Source organism: Symphalangus syndactylus, chromosome 23, assembly GCF_028878055.3.
Source record: "Symphalangus syndactylus isolate Jambi chromosome 23, NHGRI_mSymSyn1-v2.1_pri, whole genome shotgun sequence".
NCBI lineage: Eukaryota > Metazoa > Chordata > Mammalia > Primates > Hylobatidae > Symphalangus > Symphalangus syndactylus.
Window position 1 is genome coordinate 20,082,466 of NC_072445.2, and position 18,103 is coordinate 20,100,568.

The 18,103-nt window shown below is 40.3% G+C and overlaps 1 protein-coding gene and 1 long non-coding RNA gene across 7 annotated transcripts in view; one reads left to right on the forward strand and one right to left on the reverse strand.

Annotated features, from left to right (window-relative positions):
• Positions 1-3,386, forward strand: part of LOC129473628 (uncharacterized) — a 55,964-nt gene extending 52,578 nt beyond the window's left edge. For all 3 annotated transcript variants that reach the window (XR_010119195.1, XR_008654306.2, XR_008654307.2), the window contains one exon: positions 1,719-3,386. This is a non-coding gene — a long non-coding RNA (uncharacterized lncRNA). The remainder of the gene's footprint in view (positions 1-1,718) is intronic.
• RCAN2 (regulator of calcineurin 2) overlaps positions 1-18,103 on the reverse strand; it is a 285,432-nt gene that overhangs the window by 44,558 nt on the left and 222,771 nt on the right. The gene's annotated exons all lie outside the window — the stretch shown is intronic.

Consider the following 18,103-nt stretch of genomic DNA (forward strand, 5'->3'; position numbering starts at 1 on the left):
ATCTATGGCAGAGGGAAGCTGGGTCAATATGGCTTCATCCCTTTCAGTGCATCTCACCCAGTGGGATGGACACATCTTTTGTCTTCATCTAGTTTTTCCTCATGCATATCTCATAGACCAGCAGCAGTATGAAGAATTCTTGTGCAATCCTAAAGAAATGATTGGAAGTGAAAGAGGAGCTGGTTCTGTCAAAAGGAAGAGAGCTTCACATAAGCAGCTCAGATTAGAAGTGCCTGAAAATTGGATCGTATTGATGAAACTTGGTTTCCTCCATGTGTGTGGGTGTGTGGGTGTGTGTATATGTGTGTGTGTTACACACAAAACTTCAGGATTGTTGAATATAGGCATCGTTCAGTGCCAAAACCATTGTCAGCTAAGCAAGAAAATTTGACTGAGAATTCCTTTTTCTCCATGTGGTAGAAATGAAAGTTTAGAGAGAGCTAGGGAAGCTGGGTAAAGCCAGTAATTTATAGATAGTGTCCACTGTAATTAGGATGACTACACAATGCATTGTCCAAGCTAGGAGGGGGGTGCTATTAATTATGCTGTGACTTCAGGACTGTCTTGGGCACACTGGATATGTGGTCACCAATTGGTTGGTCCTCTGAGTTAGTAATTCTGAAACTGTGGTCCTCAGCTCACTGGAGAGATGTGACAGACTTCTGATGAGTGGAACCTGTCAAAATGTGCAGGCCTTCTCTGCAGTTCTCAGCAGCAATTATGCTCATTCCATAAATGTGCTTTCTACCTAGGGCTGCTTATTTGTGATCTAATAAAAGTTACGGAATAAATTTTTATTCCATAAAATTTCATAAACGAGTTTACAAAATGATTCTAGTTATTCAACTTAAAAATATGGCTATTGCTGCACAACTCTTGGTACTCCTGTAGCACATGAGCACGTGAAGAGTTGGAATTCTTGCAGCTAGTAGAAATAATCATCATCACTAACACCAGTTCTTCCTAAATGCAGACACTGTTCTGAGTGCTTTACATCCTTATAGTCCAACTTATGGATAACAGATCAGCGGTGGCAGCATCTCCTGGAAGCTTCCTAAATAGGCATTATCACAGGTCACAGGTCTCTAGACCTACTAATTTAGAATCTTTATCTCAACAAGACCCCCCAGATAATTAGTATCCCATTGAAGTTTAAGAGGTACCAGTTTAGAAGACATGGGTTGGACCATTTAAGACCTAAGCACTTCTGACTCTGAATAAACTGATTTATACAACTGTGCTACCGAGATTACCAGTACTGTCCTTGGGTGTTAATAGTTCTCAGTTCTTTGCATTAATTAATGCATTAACTCTTGTTGACTAGTTTGTTCTTACGATCACGACATTGTTTTTCCTTTGATTATTATAGTGTTATCTGCACGTTCTTTATTTTGACTGAGTTTTCTCCCCACTACAAAGAGGGAACACATTGGGTAGGTGGGACACTGTTGGAAGTTCCCATGAACAAGTGAAGAAGAGAATGTACAGAGACATTCAAATGGTACAAGCTTTGACCTGAGCTGATTGGTAATGTGACCCCCAATCTGCCTAGGAGTATCCCCGGAATAATTTATTTCTGCTGTTTTATGTTGCCTAATCCTGGTACATTTAAGATGAAGCAGTACATCCATGAGAATGAGACCATCCTCAGGCTTTGCATCATGGATATAAGCAGCAGATTCCCTGATCTCACTCAATTGTAACTACTTTTCCCACAGGGTCCCAGTGATCAAGCTTTGTCTCCAGCATCAGTTTAACCTCTATTCTTGGAAGGGACACCGGAGGCGACTGATTCCAACCCCTCTACTTGAAAACTGAAAGATGCAAAGCACAGGGTAGGGGATGACATGCTCAAGGCCCCATCACCAGTTGGAGGCAGACCTGCATAGAACTTGGGACATGAATGTAGGCACACACAAAACCCAGAGACATTCCACCAACATTTAAAATCAAGAATCCTCCCTGATATATTTTGACCTTGTAAATGACGCAAAGGGTTTGAACAATTCAAAACAAACAAACAAACAAAAAAACAGGTCTAGGATAAGTTTTTTCAAAATCATCAAATATAAATTTCAATCCAGTTTTTTAATTTCATAAAACCAAAGCCAAAAGAGGTTGAGTGATTAGTTAAAGGTTATGGGCAAGTGATGGTAACGTCGAGCCTCTAATTCATGCATTTGCCAAGCTCTAGCTTTGAATGATATTGTAACTTGAAAGGAATAATGTTGTTCTTTTTAGAAAATAACATGGTCATGGTAGACCACTTGGAAAAATATACATAAACATAAGGACAAAGTGACCCATACGTTAAAGATAATCACTGTTAATATTTTTATTAAATGAAAAGCATTACATTTAACTTTACCTAAGCTTATCAGAAAAAAAGAATTAAAGAGGGTAGGTATGGTGGCTCATGCCTATAATCCCAGCACTCTGGGAGGCAAAGGTGAGAGGATCACTTGAGCCCAGGAGTTTGAGACCAGCCTGAGCAACATAGGAAGACCCCATCTCTACAAAACAAACAAACGAAAACGAGGTGGGCAGAGTGGCATGCACTGGTGGTCCCAACTACTTAGGAGCCTGAGGTGGGAGGATCATTTGAGCCTGGGAAGTTGAGGCTGCAGTGAACCATGATCATGCCAGCCTGGGGAATAGAGTGAGACCTTGTGTAAAATAAAATAAAATAAGAAATATAAGAAATATGAGAAATTGCTGACTTTCAGAAAAAGATTTCTTTAAAACAAGAAATATTCATTTCCTGAAGGAGTCTTCTATACTTTAAATACAAATCTCAAGAAAAATAAATTTATGTTTCTAGGTGTAAAGTCTGTCATCTGTCTTAAGAAAATCAGAAGATGTTATAATACTGATATCTAAATAAAATTTTAAGACTTCTATTCACTAATTTAAAAACAACCTGAGCCTACTTAAGAATAAAATAATGGAAAAGGGCAAATTTATAAAATATTATATAAAAGTAACAAAAGCAGTGGTAGAAAAAAAGAGCCACATAGAGAAGTAACTATAATGGTCATATATGCAATAAACAAAAAATAAATTTAGAAGAACAGTCAGTGACTCTCTTAATTCTTACTCTAAGTTTCTTGACCTGTGGGAGTTTGGATTTGCTGTTTCAGAAAACACCATTTTATTCACTTCATTAACAGCACAAATTTTTACTTGTTTCATTAAATAATCACGTCTGTCTCATTTTTTTCCTCCTAAAATTCCTAAATGCGTTTCTACTGTTGTTGAAGAGAGCAGACATAAGCCATTATCTCATTGGTAACTCCACAAAATTGTACTTCCAGGTTCCTAATTCTATCATTTGTGTTATTATATTAAATGTGTTCTTTAATAAAGTCACTCATCATAGAACCCTCTGAGGTGGTGTCTCACTTTCAATGGATCGGGTTTTAGACCTGCCGTATAATAGTCATAACTGGATTTCTCTTCATCTAAATCTTGGGTTATTTCAACTGTTTCATGTATCTCATATCTTCCTCTTTCTTGGAGTAACATTTTACGTTGTGTGAGAAAACGTCTTTGAGTAGGCCCTCTCCTCCCACGACAGTGAGAGGTGATAAACATTTCAAGTCATTGACTGGTCAAATATATGTGTATTTTGCCATCACCCTAGACTGATAGTTTGACTTAGAACATAATCCGGGTTAAGAATCACTTCAATTTTCCCCAGAATATGACTCCATTGTTTTCTAGCCAACTGTGTTATAGAAGACAAGTGAGATCCTGGCCTTGTTTTGTCTTTGGAAGCTTTACAGAATTTCCCTAATTTTTTTTTTTGAGATGGAGTCTCGCTCTGTCGCCCAGGCTGGAGTGCAGTGGCGCGATCTCGGCTCACTGCAAGCTCCGCCTCCCGGGTTCACGCCGTTCTCCTGCCTCAGCCTCTCCAAGTAGCTGGGACTACAGGCGCCCGCCACCACGCCCGGCTAATGTTTTTGTATTTTTAGTAGAGACGGGGTTTCACCGTGGTCTCAATCTCCTGACCTCGTGATCCGCCCGCCTCGGCCTCCCAAAGTGCGTGCTGGGATTACAAGTGTGAGCCACCGCGCCCGGCCAGAATTTCCCTAATTTTGGAGTTCAGAACTTTTATAGTAAAATGTGACTAGATGTGTGATTTTTTTTTCCCGATTATTTCTGGAAGGCAGGGGTCAGCAAACTAAGCCCAATCTGCCTGATGCTTACTTATGTTTAAATAAGGTTTTGTAGTAACACAGTCACGTATTGTGTTTTTGTTACATATTGAAGCTTTTGTGCTGCAATACAGTCAAGAAATATGACCTGCAAAACTTATTTACTATCTGGTTCTTCACAGAAAAAAAATTTGCTGATTGTTCCTATAGAGCATTCAGTGGGCTCTTATTGTGTCTTTGTTCATAGTTTCTTCACATTCATATTTAGATAATTTCTTCCTCTCCGTTGCTTCTACTACCTTCAGCATTCCTAGTTGGATATAGAATTTCTTGCATCTATTATCTGTTTTTCTTTTCTTCCATATTTTCCATCTCTTTGTCTTTTGACTCTGTATTCTCAGAATTCCTTTCACATTATTTTTCAGATCATTAACCTATTCTTCAGTTAGGTCCATTCAACTCTTCTGCTAAATTTTCCAATAAATTTTGCCAGCACAGGGATGCTTATTTTGTTATAAGATACCTCTTTTTTTTCACAGCAGCTGTGTTCTTGTGTTACAGCTGTCATAGCTGTTAAATCTTTCTGCGAATATTAAATAGATCTCTTTTTTAAAAAAGATCTTGTCTACTTTCTGCATAGCTCTGAATACTCTAGGTCACCTGTGCTCTTGGTTTATCTCACTAGTTATGTATGTTGCTGTTGGTTCTTCTCAAGTGCATGGAGATCCTTGGTCATGCATTCACAACATTAGAATGAAGCTGGTAAGTAAAGATGGCTGGAGGAGTGCCAGCTGCAGCTGTGCAGATACAGGCCTTTTTTGGATGGCAGGCTGAGCCCTGTGAGTGGAGATTTTGTGTACAGGAGCTTCATTTAGGAGTGCTGTCAGGATCAACACCTGTGGAGACCTGAGGGACTCAGGATTGGGCAGAGGGAGGAGTTGAACTCAATGCAGTCCCAACAAAGGCCTCAGCAGATTCAAGGTGGCAATGAGGGGAGGGGTGCCCTTCACAGGTACCCCCAGTTCAGGATCTTATGTTCCCCTCCCCTCTCATGGAGCAGTCACAGGTCGAGAGCTATCCCTGGGGAGGGAGCATGGCCCTGGGAGGTGATGCCAGCTCTCCAAGGCTGAGGGCTATTCTCATGGAGGGACTCAGCTGAGAACATTCAGCTGCCCATACTTCAGAGGTAGCGAATGATTGCTGTGGGCGTGCTTGAAGATCTGGGCTGCTCATCACAGCTTCACTACATCCTGGATGGGAAGACTGGGGGCTTGGGCTTGTGGGCAGGAAGTGCTGACAGGCTTCAGGACACAGGAGCCAGGAGGAGTCAAGTAAGTACAGGGCCCCAGGACTAAGCCCACCAGAGTGGCTTTACTCTGGGGCAGGTAGAGCCTGCTGCAGGCAGAGGAGAGAAGCGCTGACTCTGAGGGCTGCAGGAGTGCCAGGACCTTGCTGAGGGGCAATGGGCCTCTGCACCATCTGGATGATTCTTTTAGGCCATTCGATGCTCCCACTTTGTGCCATGCTCACAGACCACCCTCTCATGCCTGATTCCTGTGGAGGGGTCCCCTCGGCTCTTTGAGGTTGCAGCTGGCCTCGTGGAGAAGGTGGGCCCCGGAGTCAGACTGAGCTTCTCATCAATCAGTGATGTGTATTTATTAGCTGTGTGTGATTGGCTGTCTTCTCAGATGGTTCCCAGTCATCCTCACATCCTGCTATTCATGCCCTTATGCAAGCCCCTCCCTTTGAATATGGGCTGGATGTAGGGATATGCTTTAAATAATACAATCTGTCAAAAGTGATGGGCTGTCACTTCTGAGAGGAGTGCACACAAAAAAACTGTGACTCCTCATTTTATTCTCTCTGGCTCCTCTCAATGGCCTCTTGTGATGAAGCAAGCTGCTGTGGTGTGAGCTGCCCTCTGGAAAACCCCACATGGCAAGGAACAGGGGGTGACTGCCAGCCAACAACCAGAGAGGAACCGAGGCCCTCATCCAACAGCCTGTGAGGAGCTGAATCCTGCCAACAGCCACTGAGTGAACTTACAAGTGCTTCCTTCCCCAGTCAAACCTTGAGATAAGACTGTAGCCACAGCCAGTTCTGTGATACATCCTTGTGAGAGTCCCTGAGCTAAAGACCCAATTAAGTCATGCCTGGATTCCTGATTCATACATATGGTGAGAGAATACACGTGTTGTTTTAATTCACTGAGTTTTGGGGCAATTTGCTACCTATTTGACAGAGTTTTCCAGAGAATCAGAACCAACAGGATGTGTATGTGTCTGTCTGCCTGCCTATCTCTCTATCTGTCTGTCCATCCATCTGTCCATCGTCTATTTAATGAGAGAAAGAGATTTATTCTAAGGAAAAGGCTCATGGAGGCTTGACGAGGCTGAAATCTGCAAGGTAGGCCAACAGGCTGGAGAGGTAAGATGAGTTGCAGCTCCAGTCTAAAGACAGTCTAATGACAGACTTCTTAGTCAGAGAGGTCAGTCTTTGTTCTATTAAGGCCTTCAACTAATTGGATGAAGCCAACACATGCTATGAAGGTTAAACTGCTTTACTCAGAGCCCACCAATTTAAATGTTAATCTCATCCAAAAAGCACCTTCACGGAAACATCCAAAACAAAGTTTGACCAAACATCTGAGCACAGTGGCCCTGCCAAGTTGACACATAATTAACCATCTCAGCTACCCTACCACAGACAACAAATCCACTGGTGAACTAAGGCCAGTACTTAATTCCACCACATTTCCATCCCTGCAGCTGTATAACAAAAATTTGAAGATTATCATAAAAATTAGATAACAGGATAGTTGCAAAGCACTTGGCACATGCTGCTCAGTAAACGTTAGTTTCTTTCTCTTTTTCTTGCTTCCTTTCCCTTACTCGTGGTAGTGGTAGTAGGGATAACCTGGATAATGTTCATGATTATTCTGGGAAGTAGAGAGAAATACATCTCATGCCGAATTAACACATAATACTCTATTTTGTACACCAGTCTCTTTTAGGTTTAACTGTTTCCCTATCACTGAAAAACTAGACAGTGTCACGTGCACCACTATAATGAACAGCCAAGTAGGTGATGAGAGTCTGTGCTGTAGTAATTGGGCCAAGGTAAAGCCAACTTTTAACACTCTTCAGATATAAGCTTTATATCACAAAACAGTAACAGATATTATCACTTTTCAATTGTGAAGAAGTTAAGAACCTTGCCAAAAGCCACTCAGCCAGTGACAGTACAGCTGGGATTTTAACACCAATGTTTGTCTCTGAGGCTTGTGCCCTTTTCTATCAAATGCTTGCACAGTCCTGTCCATTGTTATACAAAATAGCCAACATTGCTAAAAAGATGAACATGGCAAAATATTATCTTAATTATCACCTAAAGCTTCAAAATGGAGTTAAATACGGGTTATACCCTTTACAAGGGCGTTCTACTTCTACCTGCCTGTCACCTTCAGCCGAGTGAAACTGATCACATCCTCCTTAGACTCTCTACTGAACCTTGTACATTCTGACATCATAGCACCTGTAACAAGTTATTGTGCTTCTTTAAAGAGTCTACTTCTTGTAAAACTATTGCTAGCCTCTTGAAATAAGGGACAATGACTTAATCCTGTTAGGTGGTAGGTTTATAGAGGTTTATTTCATTATGCTTCACAACTCACATATATATAGATGCATAAGTACTTTTATGTATATTAAATGTCACACAATACATAAAAACAAAACAATTGGAAAAAGATACATCAAAATGTTAAAATGTTTTTCTGTTATAAAACTGTGTTAACGTTCTTTGTCTTTTTGGGCATACTCTTTAATTTTTCTATAAGTATGTAATGTTTCTATAATTGGAAAAAACAAATGTTAAAAATAGGACTTTTTTGAATTAAAATAATAATTTTCAGTCTGTATCACTCCTAGAAGAAATTGATTTCATAAGTTCATTTTATATTCAGTAGATACTTTGTTGTAAAACTATAGACTCTTTCCTTTTTCATTTGGTCCTGAATTTGTCTTTTGCAAGTTTTAAATGGAGGTTCCAAGATGTTATAAGTTCCATGTTCACCATATCTACGCCCCTCTAAGTGTCTTTCATTGTAGCTGTTTTGCTTAGAGTTTAAAGGTGTCTGATCTTTACAAATATTCTTGAATATTTTACCTGTCCTGCCTTATATAAGCCTTCATGGACCTTAGCTATGTCTGTGTTTGTTTTTGTTTTAAGGAATGGTACCCAAAGCTGTGGTATTTTTAATTTCAGGAGCTGGTGTTCTAGCGTCTTGGAAGAGGGCAGCTCACGCTCACACTATTTTCCCTAGTGACCTTCCTGATGGACCAATATGGTTCTTTTTAGCCAGCAGGGAAATTGGGTTAACAGACTTTCTGACATTTATTCTTGCTTCCACTAAAGATGAGGGCACGGAATTCACAATTTCTCTGCTCTCTCTGTTTCATCCATGAAAACATATTTTGTATACTACTAATAATGATAACATTAACATTATGGTGTTTATGTAGCACTTTAGGGTTTATAAGTTGCTTTCACATATGTTGTCTACCTTTGATATTGATTATATCATTGATGTTCATAATCCTCTGAGGTACACAGAAGAAGCATTACTATTACCACCTTTCAGATGAAGAAAATACGACTTAAGGAGCTTAAGTGATTTTCCTTTGCTGAAGTTAATCTCTTCATTCTAGTTGGAATAACTAAAAGTTATAACCATAGCTCCTTTATCACATGAGAAAAAAATCTTGTGCAGCACTGTAAAAATGCATAAATAATAAACATGAACAGATAAAAATAAAATTATAAATATCTCAGGACCATTAGGTATTTTCTCTTTATACAATGCAGAAGAGATTAATCAACACTGATTTGGCTGAATGGCTGTGTCCATCTATGGCATGGGCATTTTCTCTAAATGAAAATGTAGCTGTTGAGCTAATCATGATCATTTCATTTTAGAGAAGTGTAAGAGTGTGGCAGATTTTTTTTTTTTTTTAATCATGAGTTGTGTGTTTCTTTTGTGAACAAGCCTAATCCCTGCATTTTGTTCTTAGGGCACAGTTGGCCTGTAGTCAGCTCTATGAAAGGCTGGATACATAAGATGCTGAGAAAGATGATGAGGAGTCAGCTGAATGGAGCACAGCATGGAGGTTTACTATGGATCACACAGCAAGCAAAATTTGGACTCTGATTATTTTATCATTTACTTTCCAGCAGCATTTTGGCTGCCTTCCTGTTTGTGGTTCACATATTAACACAGAGCTTACTTAAGACAAGAAGGTATTCAACCTGCAAACCTTTGATAAGGGGAAAGTGTTTGCTCGAGAACTTCTGTTTTTGGAATGCTGTTTGCATTTGCAGAGGAATATATTAATTGATGGTTTCTTTCACTGAATCCCATTACTCTATTCAGGTAGCTATATGTAGGTCATCTACTGCCTCAACTGTGGAAGCACTTGGCCTTGGGTTCAAAAGCTAAGGTACAGCTGCTAGCACAAAATATTTGGAGGTATGTTTGCAGAAACAGTTGTTCCATCAAAGAGAAGGTAAAAATTCTCTAGCCTAGGGAAAAGTGGGAGTGTTAGAGAAGGGAGCAATAAGTTTTGTATGCTGATGTGGGTCTCTGAGTATGGGCTCTGCATCCCCCCGCCCCATCTTGGTCACAACCTCCAAAGTGTGGTAAAATTCTGGGATCCAAGTGAGTTGAGAGATCTGAAACAGACAGCACCTGTGCCTCACCACCTGGAGAGGGAGGATTGACCAGGAAAGCAGCCAGCCTCCAGAATCCCTCTCCCATGTCCTATTTTAACAGTAGAGCAAACATGGCTGTGTGGACGACTAGGCAGAGAGGTCCTGAGACAGCCTCAGTGGATTTCCCATAGTTCTAGAGTGTAACGGGGGAACCACCAAGTACCTTCTGAATTTTTCCAAGAGGGGTACAGATGTAGGCTGAGAGAGCAGGAGACCCAAGGAGACCCTTTGGCCAGGACAAAGAAGATGGAGGGTAACCACATGGCGTTTTAACAGGAGAGCAAATGGAAACATGGGCACTTCCTGCCATGAGGGATAGATGTAGATGACTGGAACCAGCAGGCTGAGAATATAGTGGTGGATGTTGATTGGTTAAATTTAAACAAGGTCACTGTCACTCTTAACAACCATATCTCAACATTTTGACAACGTATAAGGGTTTCATTTTATTTATTATTTATTTTTTGAGACAGGTCTCACTCTGTTGCCCAGGCTGGAGTACAGTGGTGTAATCATCACCTTTTTTTTTTTTTTTTTTCCACAGTTGATCAGGAAGCCTGTGTAAGGGTTTTAAATTCAACATCTGCTTGGGAGTGGTCAGAATTGACTGAGAAAACCCTGAGGTGGCTAAGATTACATTCCTATGATCAGCAGACTAGGGTTTTACAGTAGATGTTTTTTTGCTACAAAAAAAAGGACATTATTGCTTTTGTTTCCCTGAGCCAATTGCCTTTGAAGTTTGTAGCCTCTATGCCCCACTAAAGTGCATGATGAGAATGCAATCACAATGCAAAACAGTTGGTGAATTTGCCAACACTGGACTTGGCTCCATCATCTTCTCTCAAATAGAGACCTCCTCTAAGCCACTCAGATGACACCCAAAGTCATTGTTCTTTTAATGGCTGGACACTAAAAATCATAAAGCCTTTTTTGTTAGCTTAGTATAAGCATCACTTAGTTTTTTGTTCTTGAGAAAGAAAAGCTATTTGGTTGTCAGAGGCTAGTGATGACAAAGTGCTTGTAGCATGGCCACAGAGCTAAGACCTTCATTTTGCTACACAGCTATTGAGACACAGGCTCTTCTCCAGCACTCTGTCTTAGAGCTTGGTTAATCTCTCATGCTGTATCCGTGCAAATGCCACATAAAAATAATCAGATGGGACCAGAAAGTTTCTTAAAGTATGGAAGATGTTCCACAAATGCAACAACAGTAAAGGAACATCCACTATGAGGTCATCACCATTTTAGTGAGCTGGGTTCTTTTCCCAAATGAAGAATATTTGAAAGAAAAACTACGGGCTGGGCGTGGTGGCTCACACCTGTAATCCCAGCACTTTGGGAGGCTGAGGTGGGTGGATCACAATGTCAGGAGTTTGAGACCAGCTTGGCCAATATGGTGAAACCCCATCTCTACTAAAATTACAAAAATTAGCCAGGCGTGGTGGTGTGCACCTGTAGTCCCAGCTACTCAGGAGGCTGAGGCAGAAGAATCACTTGAACCTAGGAGGTGGAGGTTGCAGTGAGCTGAATGAGCCATGATTGTGCCACTGCACTCCAGTCTGGATGACATAGCAAGACTGTCTAAAAAAAAAAAAAAACAACTATGCAGGGTTGGTGTGTAGAATTCTAGTGGATGTTATTATATCATGAGAGGTTTCCTCGGAATATCTGCCTTCAATTATGGGCATCAGCAGCAGTGCCCATCATAGAGTATACTTTGCCATGACACAAGCTCTGAGAAGAGACAAGCCCCCACCACAAGAAGCAGCAACTGTGTCCAGGAGTATGTAAGGTGTGGCCACAACTAGGAGCTCTGTGGTCCCATGATTTAAATATCCCACCATCAAAAGAGGCATCCATGAGACCTGTCAATCTGCACTGGCCAAAACACAAAGCACGTGTTTAAACTCTAATCTAGTCACCATCAAACTGTCCGTGTTTCAGATCTGAGGAGTTATACACAGTCTTTCCCACAAAATGCTACTTTGGGGAGTATTTTAAATACAAAAACCTGTCTGTGTTTGAAAGAAGCTGTCCCACAAGCTCGTACATAAGGACTTTAAACTGCAGTCACACTTTTTCAACACTCAAGCATGGGAGTTGAAATTGCGCTGAAAGCTCTCTGGACTGCATTAAATCATCCTCTTGGCCCTGTATCGCTACAGTTTATTTCCTCTTGATGGAGCCTTTGCTTCCCAGATAGGTTGAACAGATCAGCAAGCGTGTATGTCACTTTGTGAACTAGACAGGGCTAGAGGTGAGTGGCAGCCTCCAAACAGATGCCTGGGTTGACTTCCCCTGAAACTAGGTGTGAGTTTAAGTTCTTAAGCAGATACCGTCAGTACTATCAGGCCTTTATGTGGAAATGGAAGACAAATGTAGGCCGGGAATGCAGCCTCTGCCTGCAAGGGCAAGAATAAAATATTGTTTTGTTCTATCAAAAAAGTAATTTAGAATGGTGGTTGAGGAAAAAAGAAAGATCAGCAAAACTGTCCCCTTTGATTGTCTGTTCTCAAGTCTTTTATTGTTTCATTTGTGGAACGTGTTGGTTTTCTATTTGTACATCCATCTCTGTTCTATCACAAATGGGCTCAGATTTCCACATGGCTATTTACCTGATCTTGTTAATTTTCCTGTTAGGAAGCCCAATGATCTGGGTAAAATACCATTCTTGGTGAAAATTATTTTCCCATAGGAAGAGAAATGGCTTTTTCTATAGGTAGGTGACTATAGAACTAAATATTCACACTAAGACACATTTCAGTGTAAAAGAAGGTGTTGATAATTATGGTAGGAGGACTAGTACCCAGCAGAACTGTCCTGGGCCAGTCGGGATGTGTGGTTGCCCTATCAATGGATCATGAAGAACAATGTAAAAATAAATCACTTTCTTCAAAGTAGACAATAAATTTTGTGCCCATAAACATTCATTGACTTCACTTTTTAAACCTTTTATTTTTATAGAAAGTAGGTTTTAATTTTACTTAATTTGTTTTGGTCTATAAAGAAAGAACAGTTCCTGTACCCTCTTTCACCACCTAAATATTTTTTATTTATGCCAGAGGGAGGCATAGATGGGGCAGGGTGTCGGTGGGTGTGGGGAATGGAGTGCTCTAAAGGGTTTTACTCAATTGAATATTTAATCTATTTCTGTCTTCTTGAGTAGCTACTCCTCCCATGCCCTCACCCCACCTTATGATAAAAGGATCTGAAAAGAGGGAAACTGCATTCTCTGAGACAAAGTGCTAAAAGTAGCTGCAGCTCTTCAGGTCACTACTCTGACTTAGATAAACCTGACTTGACATTAGACGTTCAAAGATGGAGGCTCTCTACAGAGGTAACTTAGCTCTACCAGAAAACCCGTTCAGGGGGATCTCCTAGCTTAAAAGTCACAATTGATTTTCCCTCATTATAAAATAATAATAATTACCTGATAATCTTCAGGATACCTCTTGCCCATTTCTATCCATTCCCTCTTCTTTGCACAAAAGATGTCACCTAAGACATCCATGAAATGCAGACCAGTATCTTAGCCCCCAAAGGACTCTGGAGACAGGAATCCTATTATTACCATTTAAAGTAATTTACTTTAACTTTGTATTTTGATACAATTTCAAGATTTAGAGAAAAGTGGCAAAAATAGAGTAATACAAAGAATTCCTATATATCCTTTATCCAGATTCCCCAACAGGCATATCTTATGACATTTTCTGTATCCTTTTGTCCCACCCATCCTTTATACACACACAAAAAAAAACCACACACTTTATTCTTGAATCATTTGAGAAAAGTTTCAGATATATGTCCTTTTACCTCTAAAATGTTTTATATATTTACTAAAATCAAGGACATTCTCTTCTATCACCACTGTACAATTATCAAACCAGGAAATTAACACTGATACAATATTATAATCTATAAACCACTTTCCATTATGGCCAATTGTCCCATTGATGTCCTTTATAATACAAGAAAATCACACATAAGGTATTGAACAATTATCATCTCTCTTTAGTCTCCTTTCATCTGGAACATTCCTCACTCTTTGACATTGACATCTTTGTATTGTACAGGCTAGGTATTTTGTACAATGTCCCTTAATTTGGATTTGTTTGCCGTTTCCTCATGATTAGATTCGGGCAATATATCTCTGGAACGCTGTTGCAAATATTTAAAAATTCCATGTACTGGATGCTTATTTTCTTATCAACTCATCCCTAAAGCTTCTGTTTCAACCAAATTCTACTCCTTAACTGCATGCCTTGATCTAATATAGTCAGTGACTCTCAACCTTGGCTATGCACTGGAACCACCTAGGCCATACCAGACAAGTTAACCAGAATCTCCTGGGTTGAAACCTGAGCAATGGTATGTTAAAAAGTTTTCCAAATGATTCTAATGTGTAGCCAGGGGTTAGTCTGTTTGTTCTTACCCTTGAATAGGTACTAAATTTTCTTAGTGTAATGTGAGAATTCACAGTTTGAAGACCTTCCCATTCTATCCATCTTGACAAAACTTGATCAATGAAAGCCAAAGTCTTGCTTGCCAGCAAGAAGAGCTGTTGAATCTCACTGTACCCTATATCCTGACAGTTTGAATTCCTCATAGCCTGGTGGACATTTGTGCGTATGTTAGCAACCAGGCAATACCAAAAGAGTGCCCAACTGTCTCCTTCTTTTGAGATACACTAGCAGAATTGTCTTGCTCTCGAGAGGGTTGCTTCAACCTTGGCACTGTTGACATTTGGAGCCAGATAATTCTTTGTTACAGAGAACTGTCCTGTGCATTGTAGGATGTTTGGTGTGAGCCGTGGCCTCTATCCACTAAATGCCAGTAGCACCCCCCTAATTGTGACAAAATGTTTGCAGATATTCTCAAATGTCTCTTGGGAAGGGAGGAATTGCTCCCTGTTGAGAAGCACTGCTCTGTACATTCCTGCCTCCAGATCTTTGATCAAATATTCTTCACACCCATCTCCATTTGTCAGTTGAATTGGGGGTGGTATAGTATATATGTGGCTATAAACATTGGCTTGGTTATCAGACCATACTGGGTTCAACTTTTTGATCTGCCACTTACTGTAGGAGAGCCTTGCTCAAGTAATTATGCCTTTGTAACTCTCAGTCTTGTCATCTGCAAAATAGGAATAATAAGAACAGCTCCTTCACAGGGTTGTTGTGAGAATTTAATGAGATAATGCACAAGATGTGTCTGATGAATAGTAACTCCCCAAAAAAGGGTTGCTGAATGAGCTAGTGCATATAAAGTGGTGAGTTAGTGTTTGGCACATGATAACTCAGTAGCTGTGAGTGGTTGTTGTTATCATCCTTATTAATGATGAAACTATGGCACAGAGTGATTCAGAGTCTTGGTCAAGATCACATAGCAAGTTAATGGTAGAACTAGGAACAGAAACCATGCCTTAGTACTCCTAGTAAAATGCTGTCTACCCCACACAAAGCTTTGAAATACCAAGGACAATTCCAGGAAAGATGAAACTCTTGGCCAAGTTAGCTCTGGGCAGTGCCATAACATCCCAGGCTTGGCAGTAAAAGTGAGGTGATTAATCATTTTGAATTGGAGAAGTCAGAACTAAGGTCATTCAAGGGAGCACTTAAAGGTATAGAATCTCTTACCATCTCCTGAAAATAATTTTTTAAAAATGAGAACAGAAAAGTATTAGGAATACTTTAATCTCTTATAGCCAGGAATTGGCACACCAGAACATTGAACCTTTACGAGATGTCAACCCTTAACAGTTAAAAGGATCTTTGCTGAAAACTTAGGTGAACATAGTAAAGATGAACACTCAGATTAGAAGACCACACACACACACACACACACACAAAAGCACACAGCAAGGCAAATTAAACTCCCAGGAATACTTAGCAGGCACCTCCAGATACCCAATAACCATGTTATAATGTAAATAACTAAGAGGGCTTTCTCTCCTTATAAAGCTGTATTTTAAAGGGGATACTACTGGTTCAATGAAGCCTTGGAGAATACTGCCAAGATGCTGTAGCTTTTTATGAAATATCAGGGTAGAGAAGTTCATCATAACCAGTGGGCCAGAAGCCTGTGCCATCCATTCCTTCTCCTCTTCGATAAAGAAGTTGGGTATTAATTAAACTGAAGGAGTCTTAGTAGAGTGGCTAGCGAGATGCCTCAGGGAGGTATGTAGACACACATGCATGTGCATACATGTGGGGCATGTGTGTAGGGGTGTGTATGTGTATGTGTGGATATTTTACTAAGGAATAGAGATGTCATCTTTTCCCTAAATCAATCATTTCCAAAGGCAATGTTAAAAATATTATCAATCAGTACAGTTCTAGAGTATGCATTAGCCATACCCCTATGGCAGAGGCCACTGCTGTGCTAGGTGTTAGCTCTTTAGTTGCTGGTTGGTCAGGAGGTTCCTGGAGAAAGGGTCAGGCAGCTGAGGTTTGGGGTAGAGTAAGGGAGGGGGAGAAGAACAGTCAGAGACACCAGGCCACAGCTACCTAGGAATGGCAGTAGGGAATTAGCTTGACATTTTAACAAGCATGTGCTGACTAATAACAGCCCTGGACATATGTCCAGTTTATGGCATCTGCCTTTATTATAGGGGTTTGCAAGACCAGCTCTCAAGAGCAGAATTTCTCAAACTGTGTCTATATTTGGTCTGTGCATGAAAATACCTTGGTTTGCTCATCAGAACCACAGATTCCTGGAGTTGCCATCTGGGAATGAATGTTTTAAACAAGTTTCCTAAGTGACAGTTAAGCAGCTACGTGTTTCAATCCACTTTTCAAAAAGTGTATTCAAACAATAAGAAGCTACTTGTGGTTAAGAAAGCAGGCATGACTTTAAAACAAGTGAAAAGGGAGGTTTGAATTATTTAATCAGAGAAAAGGAAGGCTCACCAGTGATGTAGCAGCTTTCAAATAGTACCAATTAGCCTGTAGAAAATGGGTTCCTCTGTGCTCCAAAGAAAGCTTGAAAAAGAGAACTGAGCTAAACATTTTTCTCTTATTTTGTTATTTTTCTATTTTTATTAGTGATTCTAATATATTAATAATCAGAGATGCCATATGTTGAACAGTTACTATATGTTGGACATTATTCCAAAGATATTATAAGGCATGATGTTTTTGATTTTATTAACAGACCTAGGGAAATACTAGTGCCCCCATTTTACAGATAATGAGACTAAGGCTCATAGTGGCTAGGTAATTACTTTGTCCAAGGTCACAGAGTTAATAAGTAGCAGTTTTTCTCTAGCATCCACTAACCACTATGCAAATCTGCCTCCCATTATCATCATTAATGGTAACTTACTTTCACTGAGTACCACCTATACTGGAAGCACTATAAGGTCTGGGACACTTTCTGTCTTGTTCATTCCTAATTTGCCCAGGGCCTAGCAAAGTCCTAAACTGCCCAATTAAAATGTTTTAATTGCATAAAAGAGAAAGTTGAACGACATGTATTTTAGAACAACTACTTCGCATTTCCCCTAATAAGCATACATTATCCAAAAGAGACCACTCAAATATCCAACGTACAACTTGTGTTACTGCTGTATTATTGTGGTTACTGATACCTCAAAAATAGGTCACACTGGGCTGGGCGCGGTGGCTCATGCCTGTAATCCCAGAGCTTTGGGAGGCCGAGGCGGGCAGATCACGAGGTCAGGAGATTGAGACCATCCTGGCTAACACAGTGAAACTTCGTCTCTACTAAAAAAAATACAAAAAATTAGCCGGGTGTGGTGGCTGGCACCGAGATCGTGCCACTGCACTCCAGCCTGGGTGACAGAGCAAGACTGTCTCAAAACAAACAAACAAACAAACAAAAGGTCACACTGGTCAAGAGAAAATGATGTTGTCTTAATCCTTAAATTTCTCTGAAAAGATGACCCTCTGTCTTCATCTATTGAGTACGTTTGTGTTCATTTCTAAATCGCACTGTGAAACCAAAGCCTGTTTTTGGACCACTGATCTAGAGCTTAGGAGGAGACGTTCATCTTTATGATTCAATGATGGCCCCATAAGTAATCTTATACTTGAAGTTATTGATGGCCAAAGTGTACAGATCAATTTGGCAGAGAACTGCTTTCAGGTCCTTCCCGGCTTTCAATGCAAATAGAGTTTTACACCTTTCCAAAAAGCCAATTCCAGAGGCAAGGGCAG